The 20,678-nt window shown below is 44.8% G+C and overlaps 1 protein-coding gene and 1 long non-coding RNA gene across 2 annotated transcripts in view; both read left to right on the forward strand.

Annotated features, from left to right (window-relative positions):
* Window positions 1-20,678, forward strand: part of RIMS2 (regulating synaptic membrane exocytosis 2) — an 867,608-nt gene that overhangs the window by 64,656 nt on the left and 782,274 nt on the right. The window lies entirely within an intron of this gene.
* LOC109321212 overlaps window positions 8,399-20,678 on the forward strand; it is a 46,725-nt gene continuing 34,445 nt past the window's right edge. The window contains exon 1 of the long non-coding RNA XR_002103996.1: window positions 8,399-8,472. This is a non-coding gene — a long non-coding RNA (uncharacterized LOC109321212). The remainder of the gene's footprint in view (window positions 8,473-20,678) is intronic.

A 20,678-nucleotide genomic window follows, 5' to 3' on the forward strand; every position in this document is an offset into this window, starting at 1 on the left:
AGTTTGTGTAACTTTTGTCCCTGGCCTATATGTCATAGAGTCATAGAGAAGAAGGACTGGAAGACTCCACAGGTCATCTAGTCCAACCCCCTGCCTGAGGCAGGAACGTCCCTATCCACACAATCCCATACAACCATAAAGTAAACTCGACATAAGATTACCCTTAACCCTGATGCAACATAATCCTAACTAACGCCCTAACCTGCCACAGGTAAAGCAGGAGGACCATAGCAGCCAATGTAAACACCTTTCAGGTGTATGGGAGCAATGAATATGCTTACTGAAGTTAGAAATATAAAATGCAAATATAAGCAATAGTGCTTTTTCAATTGGCTACAATGTTTATGGATTGTGAGGATTTAGAACTATCAAGTAAAATCTTTTATATAACTTTGCTTACTATATCTAGAGGTGAGTGCATAATTACTCAAAATAGTCTTGCTCTTGTATACTGTGTGTGTATGGTGGGGTAAGAAGGTGTATGTGGGGGTGGGTTGGGTGGGTGGGTGTATCTGTTGGTGGGGTGTGTGCACGGTGTGGGTATGGTGGATGGGGGTGGGGGCTGTGGGAGGGTATGTGTGGAGGGGTTATGGAGGGGGGTGGGAGTTTGTGTGGGAGGGTGTGGGTGTGTTTGGAAGGGAGTTGTCCTTGGAGTCCCTGGAGTATTTTAGTCACTGGCTCTGCATTTAGTGGTAAGGGGTGGGGCCAGCCCCACCTGGCCCCGTAGAACACAACTCCCCATGCTCCCACCCAAGTCTCTGGCTGCACATGGCAGCAGCTTGCAGAGCCAGCCCTGTAGCACTCCTGCTTGAGTCCTCGGCCACACAGGGTGGCAGGGTGTGGGGCCAGCCCCAGCCAGCTCCATAACATGCAGCTCCTGTGCTCCCATCCTAGACCCTGGCTGTATCTGGTGGCAGGGTGCAGGGCCAGCCTCACCTGGCTCTACAGCACACGACTCCCTGTGCTCCTACCCCTCAGTGGGAGTCCCTGGCCCCAGTTCGGTGGGGCCTGTACCAGAATTCTCACTCCAGCAGGAAGGGAGGTCAGGAGACAGCCTTGGGGTGGCCAGGCAAAAGCCTCTGCCGGGCAGAGGTTTCTTGTCTCTCTCACCCCCTGGCTCGAGGCTGAGGCTGGCCAGGCCAGGCTGGGGTGGGGAGTTGGCTGCTTAACAACCAGAGCCGCAGCTCCTGCAGGGACCTGCTGCTTGTAGAGGGGCAGCTCAGGGCCAGGGCTAACAGAGGGGCCCCATGGGCAGGATGGAATTGCCTGGTGAGCCAGATCCAGCCTGCGGGCCATATTTTGCCCACCCCTGCTGTAGAGGGAAACTCTTCTCTACATTGGTTTGGTAGTAGGAGAATAGAAAAAGTTCTCCTTTTTCTCTTTCCTCTTTTTTATTTTTAAAAATTTTAACTACAGTTGCTTCCGCTATTACACAATGTTCTATCTACTTAACTCCTGGGCTAGGGACACACATTAAAAAAGCTGGAGCCTGAATTGCTTCAATCTTTGCAGGTTAGTCTAACCTGCAAAGAGTGAAATGATTTGCAAGTGAATAGATACTTGCTATTGATTTTGTAAATGCAGGCACATGCCTGTAGTGGCTCAGGCTAGAAGCTGGGGGGTGCTAGAGTAGCCCTCCCTTTCCTTTGCAGCAGCCATAAGTCTGGAGGGAAGTTCACTTGGGGGGTGTGATTGTGAAGGGGTTTAAACCCCTACCCTGGCCTATAGGGACCCAGCCAGGCTCTGCCTGGAGTAGGAGGGGAGAAGCAGCCCTTGCCAGGCTTGTCCCCAAGGCCAAACACCATCTAGGGCAGCACCTCAGGCAAAGGGGGCAGGGGATAGGGATTAAACTTCCCTGTCTCCAGGCACAGGACCACAGTCAGAGTCTGCTCAGCTTTCCCTCCTAGTCTTGCTTGGGTGATGGGAGACCTGGCCAGAGATGTCTGGCATGACTTTGCTGTCCTCCCAGGGCTGGGGCTGTGGCTGCAGCTGGGGTTGTGGGGCTGAGCCCAGCTAGTCTGCAGGTGTTACTGAGGGTGGTGGCAGAGGGGCAGCCTGGGCTGCGGCCATGGGGGTTGTGCAGCCAGATTGTTCCTGGCTGCCTGTGCTCAAGCTGGGTGGGGCTGTCATGGAGCCCCAGCTGGCTGGGTAGGGCCCCACAGGGTTGCCTGTGGAAGTAGGGCCATTCCCAGCCAGACATGCTGGCAGGCCCCAAGCCCGGCAGCCGATGCTGCACCCCTTGCCCTATGCAGCACCTGGGGCTGCAGCAGCAGCGTTCTGGCCAGGGCCGGGGGACTCTTCTGCCTCCACCCCCAACTGCTGCTATCATGGCTGTGTTGTGCCACTCTGGATTGGGGTGGGGGGGCATGGGAAGCTTGCAGCTTCTCCCAGTGCATGGAGCTCTGGCTCCAGCTGCTGGATGCCTTGGAAGCTGGAAGGCATCTGGGTGGAAAGCATCCAGGAGCTGCAGCCCCTCCTGTTCGGGGTGGGGGAGCTTCCTTCAGCCTGGCCATTTCAACTAGCTAGCTTCCCCTTGCCTCCAGTGGCTACTACCCCTCCCATTTCTGCCACTGCTGCACTGCTCTGGGAGGCAGCAGGAAGAGCTTCAGCTTGGTAGTTTCTGGCCTATGCATGGAGCTCTGGCTGCAGCCCCTGGCAGCCTTGGAAGGTGGAGGGCATCTGGGTGGAAGGCATCTGCAGCTGGAGCTCCATGCATGGGGCAGAAGCCACTGTTATGTCTCCCCAACCTCCAGCTGCTGTCGCTGTGGCCACACTGCTCAGGGCTTGTGGGGCAGGAAGCTTCAGCCACATGGCTTCTGCCCTGCATGTAGAGCTCTGGATCTAGCTCCAAGATGGCATTTGGGTGGAAGGCGTCCAGGGGCTGCAGCCAGAGCTCCATGAACACATGAGAAGCCACTGGGCTGAAGCTCCCTTACACTTCCCCCACTGCCTCCCAGAGCAGCACAGCAGCAGGAATGGAAGGGTGAGTAACTGCTGGAGGCAAGGGGAAGCTGGCTTGGCCCAGCAGAACTGTTTTTTTCCCCTCAACTCCAGCTGCAGCTCCTGCTTCTGTTACACTACCCAGCTGCTGTTGCTGCAGGTGGATAGCAGGGGCCATGCCAGCTGGCTCTGGCCATGCTTCCTCCCCTGCTCTTGGATTGGGGAGAGGGGGAATTGCTGACAGGGGCTTCAGTCCCCCCCAGTAGAGGGGGGTGAAATAAACCCCCTCCCTGCTTCCTTTGCCTCAGGGGGCCGTGCATTTCGCCATGCCTCCACCTTTGCTTGGGTTAGAGAGCAGAGGGGAGGGGCCAAGCCTGGTTTCTGGAGCAGAGAGTACAGCCCTGCCCAGGGCTGCAAAGCATTTGGGATGCTGGGGAACTCTGATTTAACTTAAATCAGGAAAGGGTTTGGGACAGAAGTTGCATAAACCAGTTTGACCCATATCAGTTAAGTCTGATACTACATTTAATCAGGTTTATCTTAAACAAGTTTTGGCCATTTTTAAAGTGGTTTATGAACATTGAACTTATGTTCTGTCACCGGTTTAAACCAGTTTCTGATCACTTAAACTGGTTTATGTGTAACTTCTGTCTCTACCCCTAGTGGCAGTGGCTGTTAGCATTATTATTAGCAGTAGCAATTTTATGGTAGTGCTTAATGATCAACTGAGCAGGCCCTTGTTGTGTTAGGCACTGCACAAACATAGAGAAATAGACAGTCCCTGTCTCAAAGATATTGCAATATAAGTTGACAAAGGGTAGGGGAAACTTGTATAACATACAAGTAGAGCACTCTGCATTATGCATTGCAAATGCCGTATTAGTGCCATAATATTTTATTTTTCCTCTTTTCAGGGGGAGGGAATACTGGTGATTTTGATTTAATTGTATTCTTTGGAGTTTTATTAGGAGGGGTTTAAGAACATAGAAAGGATAGGGGAAGAAGAAAAGAGGAAGCTATAAAGGGCAGGCAGGATGAGGTTAAGGTGATTTGACTTAAAGGTAGGCTGCAGGAAGAGTTTGGAACAAACAGGCAATCAGCAGAGAACATTCAAAGAGAAAACAATAACAAATAATGTCATCACCTATGTCCATCTGTGTCCATTAGTTCCTGCTTTGGTACACAACAAAGGTGTTGGTGTCTGTTCCAGCTGGCTTTGGTTTCTTTAATTTACAGGTTTTGATCCTCCTTGGAATATCTTTCTTCCTTAAAGAAACTTAGAGTGGAGTGGAATATGTAGGGAGATAATTTCTCTTTACTCTTTCTGACTACTCTTTAAATTCAAGTGATAATTATGACATGTTTATAATTTTGATCAAACAGACCACAGAGAAAAACAGGAGAAGTTATCAATTGCAAACCATTTTCAAATGATCTTACTTTACTTGGGTTATTTCCCAGGCTAGAGTTATATTTAAGGTCTGACTTGCTTTCATGAAACTGATGGCCAAAATTTGCATTTTTCTCAGACTTCAGTGGAGGTAGGATCAAGCCTAGGAAGGAGAAGTCTCCATGTGGTGTGATGTCTCTGCTTATGTTACCTAAATACACACTGTTGTCTTTGCCATGTTGAACTCACAAACTCAGCTATTAGTCCCTGTAAACATCTCTTTTAGAAACGATGTTTCCAGGTACCTTCTTCTTATACAGTCTGGATCCATGAACCAACATATTTTTTTCCTTTTAGTTTTTATTCCTGGTAAAATTAGTCAGCGTACTTTATTGATTAATTTCCATACTGAATTTTTCAGACACTGAAATATTTTGCACACATTTCTAGAGTCCCATGCCATCTTCTGTTTAAATATTTTAGCTGTGCTTAATCATATTCTCATTATATTCTTGCTGTCAGGAGTCTCATGCTCACTAAGTTATAATCTTCACCATTCACATTATTCTAGGTATGTGTTATAACTGCATTTGTACGTACATTGTTCAGTGTATTAATATTTTTATATATTTAATCTTTTACTGCAGAACAACAGTAGTATAAAGAGTATATTATTTGAATTAAACATTTCCCTAGCCCATATTTCCTGTTTAACCTTATAAACCTTGCTGTTTTTGAAACCCAGAAGCCAGGGTTCTCCGATTTGAGAAATATTTTTTTTTCTCTTGATTTTTATGACCAGGTTTCTGTCTTATCATGGGTGTCTGCAATCCAGCATGGTAGGGGCCCTGTTCATTTTTGGGATTGCTGGTATTCTTGTTACCTAATACTAATAACCAGATGATGAAGAGTGTTGAAATGAATATTTTACTTGAACAGGCCCCAAAGAATATTGAAATCTAAAAATGACTATTAATTTAACAGTATTAGATGCTAACGCGTAAGATACAAAAGTAATTGTTACAAAAAGAATGCACTAGAGGTGCATGATGCATCAGCCTGATATTGAATCGGCACTGATATAAAGAAATTGATTATATTGGAAATTGGTCTGATGTGGCTGATAATTTGGCTGATAAATACCGGCGCAGCAAGTACTAGCCAGGAGCACAGCCCGGCAGCTTGTAAATTTGGTGTGGTAGAAGGGAAGGGGCATGGGGGTGCAGATCAAGGCCCTCATGGTGAGGGAGGAGTGGGGCTGGGGCCAGCTCTACCCGGGTGGGGTGGGGCAGGTAGGGGATGGAGCTGCTTGTCCGGGAGCCTCTGGTCTGGTGGCTAGTCTAGCACTCTCCCACTCATCCAGCGGCTCCTGCCTCTCATCTGGGAGGGCACTTGGGGGGGGCGCGCCTGTGCCTCCGGATCTGTGCGGGGTGGGGCGGGGATCTGTGCAGGGCTCGCTGTAGCTCCAGACTGGGGCTGGGGCTGTGCCGGACTCTTTCCAGCCCATGTCGTCCCGCCCCACGCAGATCCAGGGGCACATGGCCCTTCCTATGCCCCCCCTGGACGAGCAGCGGAAGCGCAGGCGAGCAGCCGGATCAGTGGCTCCTAAACAAGCAGCAGCGCACAGTGGTGGGAACTGCACCCCCCCCCCCCCACCCGGAGGACGAGCTGCAGCTCTGTCCTGTGCCTGTCCCGCCCCAGCTGGGCAGCGCTTGCCCCAGACCCACTCCTCCCTCCCTGCGGCGCCTTGATCTGCCTCCCCCCATGCCTCTTCCCCCCCATCAGACCAGATTTACCAGCTGCACACAGCTCTCCAAGCTGCTGGGCTGGTATCGGAAATCTGATTGGTATTGGCCGATATGCCTCCTTAAAAATTGGCTATTGGTATCTGTCCCAAAAATCTCAGTGCACCTCTAGAATGCATATCTAATTTACTTAATAATAGTAACCACTATAATAAGTTGCTAAATTATTATAATTTTTAGTTTCTTTTGGTGTTATATTATTGTTAGTTTAATGAGGCTAGAGCAGGAACTGCTTCTGCATAAACTTTGGACTCTGCCTTGCTGCATTATCAGAGGGGAGATGAAGTGGTCACAGCCAAACCATCCTCACCCACCTCAGATTTCTGACCCTTATGGCAATGGTGTTATTTACTGCAGGGATAGATTTGCAAGGTGAAGGAAATTTACATTTGTTCTATGCCTTCTTTGCATTGATTTAGCTGACACTAAAGTACTGTAGTATGATGATGACCTTACTTTGGGTATTCTCACGGTTGCACAGCTGCAGTTACAGAGGGTTTCCTTAAGAGGGATAAAATGTACTACCTAGCTGTATTATCTTCTATGTGCAGCTCTTTGAAAAAATTGAGAAGAGCAAGTGACAGAGATAACCATTTTCACTGCTCACTTATTCCTGTCCAGGGTATTAGGAGTATAACACTCTTACACTGAAGATAAGGTATCTTTCATGTGTAGATTCATGGACAAGACTCTCTTAGGTGATTAGTGTCAGTGCTTCTCCTTAGGGAGGTAGAAATACCCCTGTGACAATACCAGGTTAGTATTTTTGTATCTCTTCCACAAATTGTTTTTAAAGTGTCATTGAGCAATTATCATTTGAATTTCAGGGATTTCTTTTACTACTTGTTAATATTTTGCTAGAAGAGTAACACAACCATTCTGTAATGAGTTCTTCTGATGCTGAATTCACCCTATCCATTTGCCATTCTCAATACATTTTGTGAACAGCAGCAAACATTAGGTATGTTTTGTTCATGATGTTACTTAGTAACAGCTTGTTCAATATTAAACAAAGAAAGATCAATGACATCTGTCCCAGACCAGCTGTCATGTTGCTTGGTATTGCTGATTGCGAGAGGTGTGTTTTGTTTTAGGTAAGAACACTTACTGGCAGTGTGTTTCAAGTGGTTTAGTTCAAATATTTATTGTCCCAGTTTAAAAAATTTCCATTGTAAGAAATACATAAGAATATGTTTGAACAGTCTCCAAAAAGTGACTTCAGTAGATTTTACTTTTAAACATGATTTTAATTTTCTCATCATTTAAAATTATAAAACTAACTTCATTTTACACCTCCTTGAAAATATTTTACTTATGGCCTTTTTCATTTAGCTGTTTTTACAGTAGTACTTAGGAAGTTATCACTTTCTTAATTTGAAAATCTCTTTATTTTTCACAAAACTATTTCTGCATCCTCATCCTTATCTCAAAAAAAGATGTGCTAGCAGAGTGCTGAAATGCGGTGTAATATTGCTAAAATTTGACTGCTTGTGCAAAATATGCATAGCATATTTACTACCACTGTAGTAAATACTATAATTAAACAGAGAATATAATTAATAGGAAACAAAAAAAAAAATGGAATGGTAAGAAAGATGCATACTAGTCTGGGAGCTGAGGCAGCCATTTCCTATTAAAATACACTCACAGGAACAGTGGTGGTGGTATTTCAGAAAGAAAACACTACTCCCTATGCAAATCAGTACGCACGAGTATTTCAGAGACAGCTTTTTAAGTTAGTTTGCTGTAAGAAACTGAACTGGGAGCTACTTTAATAGTTTGAATTTAAATTATTTTAGCTTGGAAATTTTTGCGTAATGGACAAGAAATGAGAGGAGCTGACAAAATTTAAACAAAAGATCACAGATATCTGCTTAGTTTTTCTTCTGTGAGTGGTTTCTGAAATCAGTGGGACTACTCACAGTAGTAAAATTAAGCATACGCAAAAAATATGTACAGGATAATGGGCTTAGCCGTTTGTCATGAAAAGACTTTATGTGCACTTACTTTCAAGCATATATATAAATTTCTGATCCCTCCCTCTGAGGGAATGGAGTTCTGTCTTATTATGCATATAATTTCTAAGTTTTTGGGACCTGACCTCAGTTGGGCCTCTAGCTGGTACCATAATGCAAATAAATGATTGAATCTATGCACAACTGTTTAAGAAGTTACTGAGATTCTATGGCTGAAGTAGAAATAGTTTAAGTGAGACTAACCGAGCTCTCATGCTGATTAGCTATAATCTCTACCTGTGTGTGCTGAAAAGTTTTCAGCTAATGGAGGGGTCCAAGACTAGAAACCCTGTAAGAAGAGTTCTTCAGAGAATCAATACAGGTAAGGAATTTTCCGTTTTTTCCTAGAATGCGCATGGTATTTTATTAATTTTTTTCAACTTGATTACTATGAAAGACTGATGCTTTTTTTAATGACCTAAAATGATTTACATCTTTACTCAATTGTTTTACATCTGTATAGCTCTATTAAGTCTTTTGTTGAAATTAAAACCAGCTGAATGACATAAATAGACCTCTAACTTTGCATATGTGGAAATGATAACAAAATAAGCTAATTCTTAGAAAATCATTATTGAGAGACTACTGTTCTGATATACGTTTCAGACAGTTGTACAGTTTTTTTGAGAAATGACAGTTAAAATCTCAGAATTAAAAATACAAAATTACAAATCAATGGATAATTAAATGTTTCTAAGATTATTCATAATCTCTTTGAGAATTCTGTTTGTTGTGGCATATGTTTTAAATCCCACTGACTTTAATAGACTATAAAGACACTTAAAATTTATCTGCTTTCTTTAGTAGGGATTATAGGAGTTGGTATTTATGATTTTAAAAGTAATTACAGCTATTAAATCTATAATTAACATTATTTTAAACATTTATGTTTATCATTTTTAATTATTGGTTTTTTTTGGTGAAAATTTAGACCCTTTTCAGACATGCCGGTAAAGGCATGATGGGATCTTAAGCACAATCCATAGAATCATGCTTCCTGACTGGGCTCCCAGTCGTGGGGGTGCCCTGCAACTAGTATTGGTATTTTTTTATTGTTTCAAGGAATGATATAGGTGTTCAGGTACAGTTTCAAGGACTTATGTGTGCCAGCCTTATAATAAAGTCTCTGCATTTGTATTCTGAAGTCATAAGTAGGTACAATAAAAAACTGCATAAAGTGGGGAGGATGGCTATAGTAATCTGAATGGGGGAGGCAATCTAGTGACAAATGATGAGGGAAAAGGCTGAAGTACTTGATGCCTTTTCTGTCTCAGTCTTCACAGGCAAGGTCAATTCTCAGACTGCTGCACTGGGCAGTACAGTTTGGGGAGGAGCAGCTGTCAGTGGTGAAAGAACAGGTTAGGGACTATTTAGAAAAGCAGGACAGGTACAAGCCCATGGGGCCAGATGGGAGGCATCCAAGGGTGCTGAGGGAGTTGACTGATGTGACTGGAGAGTCACTGTCCATTATCTCTGAAAACACGTGGCAACTGGGGGAGGTCCTGGATGATTGGAAAAGGGCAAATATAGTGCCCATTTTTAAGAAAGGGAAGAAGGAGGACCAAGGTAACTGCAGACCTGTCAGTCTCATCTCAGTCTCCAGAAAAATCATGGATCAGGTCCATGGAGGAGAAGAAGGTGATTCAGGGATCCTGGTTTTTGTTTAAAAATCACAAATTCTCTGATTAAAAATAGCACATTCTCTGATTAAGAATTCCCAAATCTGCATTTTTCCATGATTAAAATAAAGCACAACTATATACATAGGTATCAGTTGAACACAATATTTTATTGATATATTTGCAATTTTAAAGCAATTTGGAAACCTGCCAATGCCTCAATCAGATTAATAAAACAAAGGCTAAATACCTATACATTTTTGTGTTTAATTTTGAGTTCATCATGGAAAATCATAGTTCCCCCTGCCCTCTTTGCTCACCAGGATGCAGGTTCAGGTGCACCTGTCCTCCCCCACTGCTGAGCAGCCCTGATATGCCGATGCCCTGCCCATGCTGTTACCCTTCACTCCCCACCCACAGCCACCTAGACCCTGCTGGTGGCCCTCACTCCCCACTCACAGTCCCCTCACCCTGACTGGTGAGTCTCATTCCCCATCCAGAGCCCTCCAAGACATGGAGGCCCTGGGGGGAAGGCAACAGGGCAGGGAGCCCAAGTCTGCAGCAGGCAGCCTGCCTCTGCCCCATGCACACATTTGTAGGGCACCTGCCCCCCATACCACTCTGGGAGTGTGCGCAGCGGTAGGGAGCCAGCTTCCACACTGCCCCCAAGATGAGCCTCCCATAGCCTGCTCCCCCTTCTCCTTTTCCCCAGGCTCCATGCACCACCTTAGCTGTACAGCAGCACCAGCCCTGTCCAACTCCCTTGCTATGGGGGCCTCAATTCCCCCTGCCACCAGACTTACCTGCAGGGAGCTGCTCTCCAGGCTGCCTGGTGGCCATGTGCATGTGTACATTCTCACATGCACATGGCACCCAACTGCCTAACCACCCTCCTGCCACTTCCACCAGCCCCTTTCAGGCTGGAACTCTGCCAGCCTGCAAGGGGAAACCCGTTTCCTGCATTTTTCTCCTTTAAAGGAGAAAATCTGGGGTTTACTGTGTTTTTCCATGGTGAATGGAAAACCTGGATCCCTGGTGATTAGGAACAGTCAGCATGGATTCACCGAAGGCAAGTCATGCCTGACCAACCTGATTGCCTTTTCTGACAAGATAACTGGCTCTGTGGATGTGGAGAAAGCAGCAGATGTGGTATACCTTGACTTTCGCAAGGCTGTTAGTGGAATCTCCCACAGTGTTCTTGCAGACAAATTGAGGAAGTATGGGTTGGATGAATGGACTGTAATGTGAATAGAAAGCTGGTTGGATTGTCAGGCTCAACCGGTAGCAATCAATGGCTCAATGTCTAGTTGGCAGCTGGTATCAAGTGCAGGGGTCAGTTCTAGAGGCTGTCTTGTTAAATATTTTCATTAACAATCTGGAAGATGGGATCTATTGCACCCTCAGCAAGTTTGCAGATGACAGCAAGATGCGGGGTGTAGTAGATATACAGGAGGGTAGGGCTAAGATTCAGAGTAACCTAGACAAATTGGAGGGTTAGGCCAAAAGGGATCTTATGAGGTTCAACAAGGACAAGTGCAAAGTCCTGCACTTAGGACTGAAGAATCCCATGCACTGCCTGGAGAGTGACTGGCTAAGCAGCAGCTGTGCAGAAAAGGACCTGGGGGTTACAGTGGACAGTAAACTGGATACAAGTCTGCAGTGTGCTCTTGTTGCCAAGAAGGCTAACTGCATACTGGGCTTCGCTGCCCGCTGAGGTGTTGCCAGCAGATCAAGGGAAGTAATTATTCCACTCTATTCTGCACTGGTGAGGCCACATCTGGAGTATTGTGTCCAGTTTTGGTCCCCCTGCTATAGAAAAGATATGGACAAGTTGGAGACAGTTCAGTGGAGAGCAAGGAAAATGGTTCAGGGGCTGGGGCACATGACTTTTGAGAAGAAGCTGAGAGAACTGGGTTTATTCAGTTTGGAGAAGAGAAGACTGAGAGGGTATTTGGTAGCATCCTTTAACTACCTGAAGTGGGGGTCAAAAGGGGATGGAGCCAGACTGTTTTCAGTGGTAACAGACGATAGAACAAGGAGCAACGGTCTAAAGTTGCAGCATCGGAGGTTTGGGAAAAACTGTCTCGCTAGAAGGGTAGTGACGCACTGGAACAAGTTACTTAGAGAGGTGGTGGAATCTCCATCCTTGGAGGCTTTTAAGGCCTGGCTTAACAAAGCCCTGGCTGGAATGATGTAGTTGGGGATGCTTCTGCCTTGATTGGTGGGGAGGCAAAATGAATTAGATGACCTCCTGAGGTCCCTTTCAACCCTAATTGTCTATGATTCCATGATTCTATATGAGCACCATTAAACAACATGACTGGCATCTGTCATGTTTCATTTGCTTTCTCTCTCATTCTCTCCCTAGGGAGAGAATTGAGTGTACAGTCTAATGTATTGTTTTAGAAGAGCTTTTGTTTTAAATAGATGCACTTCTTTAACTTTGCCTCCTTTTAACATAAGCAAAAACAAATACACCTTGAACTTTGAGCAGAAAAAACTAGTTTTTTTGGACTAAGGACAATCACAAGAAAACTATTTTTTGCACAGATAACATTTACCTTTATAATTAATGTTCCACTGTGCCTGAGATGCAGAATTGTTAACCAAGGTCCTTATCAGATACCAGTCTTCAGGTATTGCATAAAATAGGGTGGAATAATTACGTTTCACAGAACTTGATAGAACTTATTTTTTGGTTTTTTTTTCTCCCTCCTTTTGGGATACTGATTATGCTTAGTATTCTTACAATTCAAGCCAGTGTTGTTGAATATAGTTTTTTGTATATGTAGTTATGCTTCATAACGTTTTTCAGTTCCATTGAATGACAAGGTAGTATCATCCAGTATTTGCAGTAAAAAATATAGTCTGTCACATGGAATACTGAAGTAACAGTATTTAGGGCAACATTAAAAACACAGACCACTATAATTCTTCCACAGTTTACAGACTTGTACAACTTGGAAAAATATAGTGGCTGCTTGAAAAGCATGAATATTCCTTTTTTTTAATCAGTCACATTCTTCATAATTGTTTACAGAATAACCATGAAGAATCTACTCTGTCAAAATATAGCATAGTCTTGTAACTCTTTGGCTGGAGGGAAAAGAAAAGTCTGGGTAGGAATAGTATTGCTTTGCAGTATGTGTTGTGGGAGATTTAAAAATTGTTAAAATGGGACCAAATATCTAAAAAACAACTTCCATGTAATTATAAACTTGTCCCAATAAAAGTTTTATTCCTGATACTGGATGGATGATTTTTAATTTGAGTGGCACAATATAATGGAAGAACAACATTTTGAATGACAACAATTTTAATGTAAGAGACTGTGGCAAGGTGGCATCCCTCACTAGCCGCAGCTAGCTTCCCACCTGCCTCTGGGCACGCTGCCCACCTGTCTTTCCTGCCATGCCTTGTTGGTAATTAATAAAATGTTAATTAAGGTGGGAGGCTGCCCACTGTTACACCCCGATATTAGGGGCATTTCTGCAGCTCCCATACCACTGCTACACCATGGCCCAAGCCTCACAGATAGCATCTCAGGCAATTAGTTGGACCCTTGCCTTCACCCATTAGCTGTGGCCCCCAACCATGTGGACCTTTGGCTTCTGTAAGCCCTGATCCCATCTCAGGCCCAGTTGGGACCCTGAGCTCCCTTGCTTATAGGTGTCCCTCGTGGTGTGCCCTGGCCCTTTTGACCCTTAGGTCCCTTGCTTATTATAGGTTCCCTGCATTGATCAGTTGAGTCCTTCAGTGTGGTCTTCACCTCCTGCCTGGCCTTCTGGAGTGGGGTTCCCCATTCCTGGCTCAGGAGCTCTGGGGAGCGTGCCTGGCCCAAGGGGTCTCTCCTCAACTGGCTCGGGCGCTTCCTGTAGCTTACCTGGTCTCTACTCCTCACTTCGATCTTATTCCCAATGCACACACCACAAGTGGTGCTCCGGGGTCTCACCAGGGACTCTCACTCCCTCCTGGGGCAGTAGGTCATTGTGCTCAGCCTTAGATGTTATTTCTAACCCACCCGAAAGTGAGGGCTGGGGTTAAGGCACCCCTACTTGCCTTTCGCAGGGGTGATCACTGGCCTGCTATTTCCTGGGGTTTCCGCACCACTGAGAGCCCCACCAGGCCACCAATCCTGGCAGGGTGCAGGTTTAGGTCATGCTGAGGACCAGGAGCCTCCTAAACCATCCCCTACAGCTCCCCCCTTATCTCCAGGATGGTACCAGTGGCCTTGCAGCCAGGCGATGTTGCTGCCTCCTCTGCCAGCAGGGAACTGATGCAGATATAAAGGCAGCCAGAGATTTAAAATGGCTGCTGCAGTCAGGCACCTGCTGGCAGCTTGGGTCAGGAGCTTGAAGTCGCAGGCACCTACAGTGCCCTGCTACAGAGACAAAATAGGAAAAACTGAATTAAGTACTTGTGTACTCATGAAAATAAAACTTAAGGAAAAACACTGAAGTTAGTTCCTGATGAAGTAAAGAACTGTCATGAGCTAGTTTATGTTGGTCAGTACATTTTAAGGATTCATATGCATCTTCCTGTTAAGTAAGCTAGCTGAATTGGTAATAGTTTAATCATCTCCATTAAAAACCCAATATTTTCTAGTATTTGTCATTGCACTTAATGTGATTAATTTGTGAAAATCCTTGAATAGATCTGCAGGAGAACTATTACCATATTGTGACTATGATGTTGAAAAGAAAATCTTTGAAGTATCTTTACAGCATGACTCTAACAGCACCACTACTGTAAGAGCTCCAGTGGTAGGAAGCTCAACATGAATAATAATTCATGATGGAGCACTGCTTTGTACGTCTTGCACAGATATGCTGCCAGTCTTAAGTAAGGCAAAATTGGTTGTCATGAAATTTTAAAAATATATATTTTCTTTCTTAAAGCCCAGAATGAAACTGTGGGAAGAAGAATGTAAGAATTAACTAAGTTTGAAGTCTCACAATTGTTAACTTATTCTTATATACACAGGTATAGAATTCAGATTTTGTTTACAAAGAATAATAAAGATGAGATAAGAGGTGTGACAGAAAACCCTGGCACTTAAAATAAATTACAATGAGTTTTGCTTTTCAGCAGAACTTATTAGTACACATAGGGTGTGTCCCCACATGCATGTACATGCAGGGTTGTGCGCTTCCTGTGGGACAAATAGCAGTGGCATGTATTTAAGGTTACTGCAAACCACACAGGCACGGTTGTTGGGACATGCCCATACAGTGCTGCATGAAATGGGGCTACACTACTTCCAATTCAGGAGCAAGGTAGTTGGGTGAGAATGGTGCCTCTCACCACAGTGACAGCCCATCTCCTGCAAGGTGGCTTTGTGCCATATAGACATATTGCAGCATTCTAAGCATTAAGTAAAATGATCTCAGCAATCATTCTGCCTTGTTTTCTACGTACAAACCTTTTCCACTTGCATAAAGTTTTCACAGAAGTTGGGAACTACCGTTGGTGTATCTAAATTTTTTATCATCTTTGCTGTTGGACCTCTCTATAAAGTTTACTAAAGCAGAGAGGTATCATTAGAAAATACAGAAGTTTTTTACTTTCTACTAGGGAGAATCTCCATTTGCCTGCAAAAGCATGCAAACTTCAAGCTCTTTCTCCTGCATCAGAAATGGCATTTCCCAGAGAAAAATAAATGGACTCAAAGTCGACCTCAGAGAGTTCCTGCTGAGGTAAATGAATGCCAGACCAGGGTCACCCCAGATTTGGGAAAGCAGAGACCAGGGGGAGAATGGCAGCTGTAACTTGAATGCCTGTACGCACCATCTCTGACATACTTAATGAAAAGGCTTATGGCATGATTGCATACTACAGCAAGGTATTGGATAAGATGGCCCAAGAGGTTTCTTTCAGGCCTGTTTTCTGTGTTCATAAGCCATTATAACAGACCTTCAGATTGTCTTGTATTATCAGAGAAGGGAATTGAGAAGCTAGCTTATACTGACCATAAATTTCTACTGGAGAAAATTTCTGAGAAAATTTCAAGCTGCAGAAATATTTGTGAATCTCCATTTTAAAACTACTTAGGAATTTTATTTGGAAAAGGATGTGATGTCTTTTGTAATGGAATTTGATGAAGTAGTGGCAAATTACTAAAATATTTTGCTTTTGCAGGGTATACACATTTGCATCTGTTTTCCCGTAGAAAAAAAATTTAAAAAAAAATTCTACCACCCTTCGTACATCTGGCAGAATAACATAAATTGCATTTTACAGGATACTTTCATGCATGTGAGAAACATGTTTATTTTCTTTATCTTTTCACTTACGAGGATCATTCATTCTTCAGGCAAACTGGGCAATAGAATTATGGGAGATAGCCTTTCTACACCGGTCAGTGCAGCTAGCCATTAGTTGTCCTCATGTATGGGGACATTTGATTTCTTTGTGTGATATAATGTTTAGGGTCAGCTCTGCTTATGCTCTAATTCTGCATGAAAAATAGTTTGTAACTGAGTGATGTCAGTGACAAAATTAATTGTATAATTAAATGGTTGGTATATTGTGGTCTATAAATCATACGTTAGGGAAAAAAATCAAATGAAAGAAAATGTTTGTCTTTGTACTAAACAGGTGAAAAAAATTCAGGGAAATCCTAATGTATTACTTTACAGGTATAAGAAATAAAGCTTATATAATAATACATTTTGGGGTCTAATGCAGGGGTGGGCAAAATATGGCTCACAGGCCTGATCCAGCCTGCGGAGGGGCTTTGTCTGGCTCATGGCAGGTCCCTTGGTGCCCCCTGGCTGAGGTGCCATCCCCTGGGCATACAGCTGGGCTGGGACTGGGGCTGCTCCACAGCAGGACTGCCTTTCTAGGTAGCCTAGCCATGGCAGCTCCTTTGCTGCTGCTGCTTTCCTCAGCACCGTGGTATAGGTGGGGACGAGCTGGACCCCCTGTGCCATCTCCAGGCTTGCCTATCTGGGCTGAGAAGCTGCAGCATGGGAGAGAAAATGCTGCTTAGTAGAGGCAGAAAAGTTGCCCCTCCCTGTCGTGGGCACTTCCTCATGCAGCTGCACAAAGCCTGTACAGGGCTGTGGTGGCCGTGCAGGGGCAACAGTGGTGGTGCAGAGCAGACGCAGGGCAGCCCCTGTGGGCTCTGGGCAGCTGCACCAGGAAGTGCCGGTGAGGGGCAGTGGGAGGGGCCACTTTTGCCCTGTGCTGAGCAGCAGTTTCTCTCCTGTGCCACTGCTGCTGAACCTGGACATCAGTACTGGCTCTGGGCTTGTCCCTCTGGGCTAAGCAGCAGCAGTGGCAGCTGCATCAGGCAGAAACTGTTGCTCAGCATGGGGGAAAGTGGCCCTTCCCCCTTGCTGCTGCTGGGCAGCTTTTGGTGCAGCTGCCTGGAGACCATGCCGTGCCAGGCTGCAGTGCGGCTCTGTCACCACCACCTTTCAGCTGCCCTGCAGCTGCTCCACATGTCACTGTTGCTGCGCAGGGCAGCCCAGAGGTGGCGGTGATGGAGATGCACTGCAACCCAGTGTGGCAGGTGCTCCAGGTGTCTGGAGCAAAAACTGTGTGGTGGCAGCGAAGAACCTTCCCCCCCAAGCAACACTTCCTGCCTGGCGCTACTGTCGTTGCTGTTGCTCGGCCCAGAGGGGTGCCGAAGCCAGTGTGGGGTGCTCGGGATCGGGGTTGTGCATGGTGATCCCTGCTGCTACTGTAGGGTTGGGGCCAGCAGCAGCAGGTGGAAGGATCTGCTCCAGCCCACAGGTGGCAGGATGCCCACAGGTGGCAGGATGCACCATGGTGAGGCCATTTGGAGTGGTTGCGGGGCGTGCTGGGACTGCACACTGTTGGTGATGGCAGGGAGGTGCCAGGGTGCATGGGCTCCAGGCTGTTGTTGGGCGGGTCAGGTGCTGACCAGCTCAGGGAGGCGTGTACAGGGGGGCTCTCATGGACACCCCACATACCCTCAAACTCTCCCCTGCATACCGTACAACTACAGCCTTCCCCACACACAGTCACACACCACATAAATACTGTACCCACACACAAATGCACGTGCCTCTGGGGGCAGCTGTGCTCGCTGCTGCATGCCCACACCCCACCACACATGCACTGCACAGGTGCCCCCACAAACCCCATATCCACACATCTCCACAACCTCCCCATATCTCCCTACTCACCGCCACACACCACACAGTATAGAAGAGTAAGCTTCATTTTGAGCTATTATGTAATCACTTCTATATATACAGCACAAACACAAATCAGGACAAAAATATTTTTTAAATTAAAATATATTATGGATGTTTGGTTTTTAGTACATCATTTTTTTTTTCCAGTTCTAAGATGGCAAAGCCTCTTCCCAAAAGAAGTACTTCCAGGGACAAGGGGAGGGAGAAAGGGAGGGAAAGTAGCTGGTTCTATGACAGCCTGCCAGGGAGCAAGCAGCCGCCCTGCCAGGCCCATAGGCTGCAGCCCTGATCACCGCAGTGGCGGGAACAGCTGTTGTCATAGTGGTGATTCCTGAGGCAGCAGCAGGCGTGCCTCACCACCTTCCCATGTAGGGCAGTGGGCTGTTAAAAAGCCTGCTACTGCCCCAGAGACCTGGGAGCTGCAACTCTGCTCTCTCAGTGGCAGCAGCAGTCCCCAGTGCCTGCTGATTAATAGCCTGCCTGGTGGTCCCTGTTGCCCAGCAGGAGAGATAGCAGGCAGTCAGTGATCAGTCTCACTGTCAGTTCCCCTTGGGTGGGGAGGGTTGCAGAGAGGCAGAGGAACAACCCCCTATTGCAGCGTACTTTCAGTGTTGTAACGTGCTGCAGCGCTTGTGCTATGAATGCTTGCTACTTCACAGCCTATGATTAGTTGTTGGTCGACATAAAGTTTTCTTCTGCTTCTGAACCTAGGATTTAGTTCTAAAATTGTACACATATGCACGAATTGGAAAATTATGTTAAGCTTATTGCAACATTAACATAAGCATGTGTCCTATTTATAGTACTTTGGGGGGTGTGGGTTATACAGATGAAGCCTCTTAATATACACTGTAAGCAATACAGGCAAATTACATTGCAGTGTAAAATTATGCGTGTAAAATAAATTCTTAGGATGGATTTTTCAGAAATATTTAAATGATTTAAAAGTACCTGTAGCACTAAAGTACACCCAAACTCATAAATCACTTGGGTACTTTTGGAATCAGAACTTGTGGCAGAGGTGGTATCTTTTATTAGACCAACTAGATATTTGAAAAAAAAAAATCATTCTTTGGATACTTCTGCAAATTCAGCCTTTAATGTTTAATTACAGATGGTAGAGATTGTGTGCAAATAAAATGCCTCAGTCTGTAAAACGAAGTGGAGGCATGAGTTCTTTCCTTGAGGAGTTTACAGTTGACAGTAACTATGAATTAAGGGTTGGCATTCTTTTACTGAGTAAATGCATATAAATTCATTACTTTTAATGAATTTGAAAACCTACTTTTTTTTTGTAAGTGTAAGCCCTCGTTTGAATCTCTTAGGTTTCTCATTAACCTGAGAGCATGAGTCAAAATATTGATGCAGAAATTTAATTTTCACTTGTGCACTGATTTGAAATGGGTTTAAGAATATTTATAAACATGTCTGTGGCTATGTCTGTTTATTACCACTTACTTTAGTACAGGATGATGCTAACATGATGATGCCCACATTCTTATGATTGTGTTGGACTGTTTATCTGGGCTACCATTGATCTGATTTCATTATGTATTTACTTATTGCCATTTGCATAGAATTTTTTTATGAATGACAGTCCTATTCATTTTATGTGCACACCAACTGCAAACAGACACGAATGAATGCTTCTGATTAGCTGGTAACAAGAACAGTGAGTTCTTGCTTCACAATAATGATTTGAGTTAAGCAGTCTGAAACTATGACTTCTGTTTCATTTATTAGACATTTAACCCCTTCACTTCAAAAGGGTTTGAATAAACCATCTGTGTGTGGAGTGATGTTCACAAGGGTGCATATTGTACGAGAAATATGACATTTATGCTTTTGTGTTAGAATCATTCTTATTTGTGTGTTGGCAGCTAAATATCAGCATAGGGATATTTTAAAAATAAAATAATGATAAAAAACGTCAGCTATGAGGAGACTGTGAACCATGAGGTAAAAGGGATGGGCAGTTGCTACATTTCATCTGCTCCATGGTAACTGCCAGTTTGCACACATTACACACAAGAGTGGATTGGGCCTCCTGGACCACTAAATACAATTCCCTGCATTCACAGGAAATCATTTATCCAAGTATAAGGAGATACAGTCTTCATGGCTAAGTACAGACAGTCAAAAATCCTAAGGCTGAATTGATTCAGTCTTTGCGGGTTAGTCTAAACTGCAGAGATTAAATTGAAATAACAATGAACAGACATTTACCTTTGATTCAGAAAATGCAGCCACATGCCTGCAGTGACTCAAGTCAGAACCCTGGGGGGCTCTAGACCAGCATGGGGTGTGTTCACTTCCTCTTTCTGCTGGAGATCCAGGTATCAAAAAATAGCTTGGAGGGGAGTGGGGCAGGGTATGGTCCCAAACCATGCCTTGAGGTAAGTTATGATATTATTGATTCAGGTGCAGTTTCTGATCTGCTCTAAGTCTCTGATTTTCAAGAGGCTACATGAGGCTTTAAGTTTGTGTGATGGCCAGTTCTAAATACATTTGCAAAACATTAATTTTATAATAATTTTCTGTTTGTGGATCTTATAAACATACTATTTTTCCTTAAAAAATGTGGGTGGGTGGATGAGAATAGGATGGGATTCAACACTGACAAGTGCAAGGTAATGCACCTGGGGAGGAGGAGCCAGCACCATACCTACAGGCTGGGGAACTCCCTTCTTGTCAGTACAGAGGCAGAAAAGGATCTTGGAGTCATCATTGATGCCAAGATG

The sequence above is a fragment of the Crocodylus porosus genome, unplaced genomic scaffold, assembly GCF_001723895.1.
Source record: "Crocodylus porosus isolate Cpor-Errol unplaced genomic scaffold, CroPor_comp1, whole genome shotgun sequence".
Classification (NCBI taxonomy): domain Eukaryota; kingdom Metazoa; phylum Chordata; order Crocodylia; family Crocodylidae; genus Crocodylus; species Crocodylus porosus.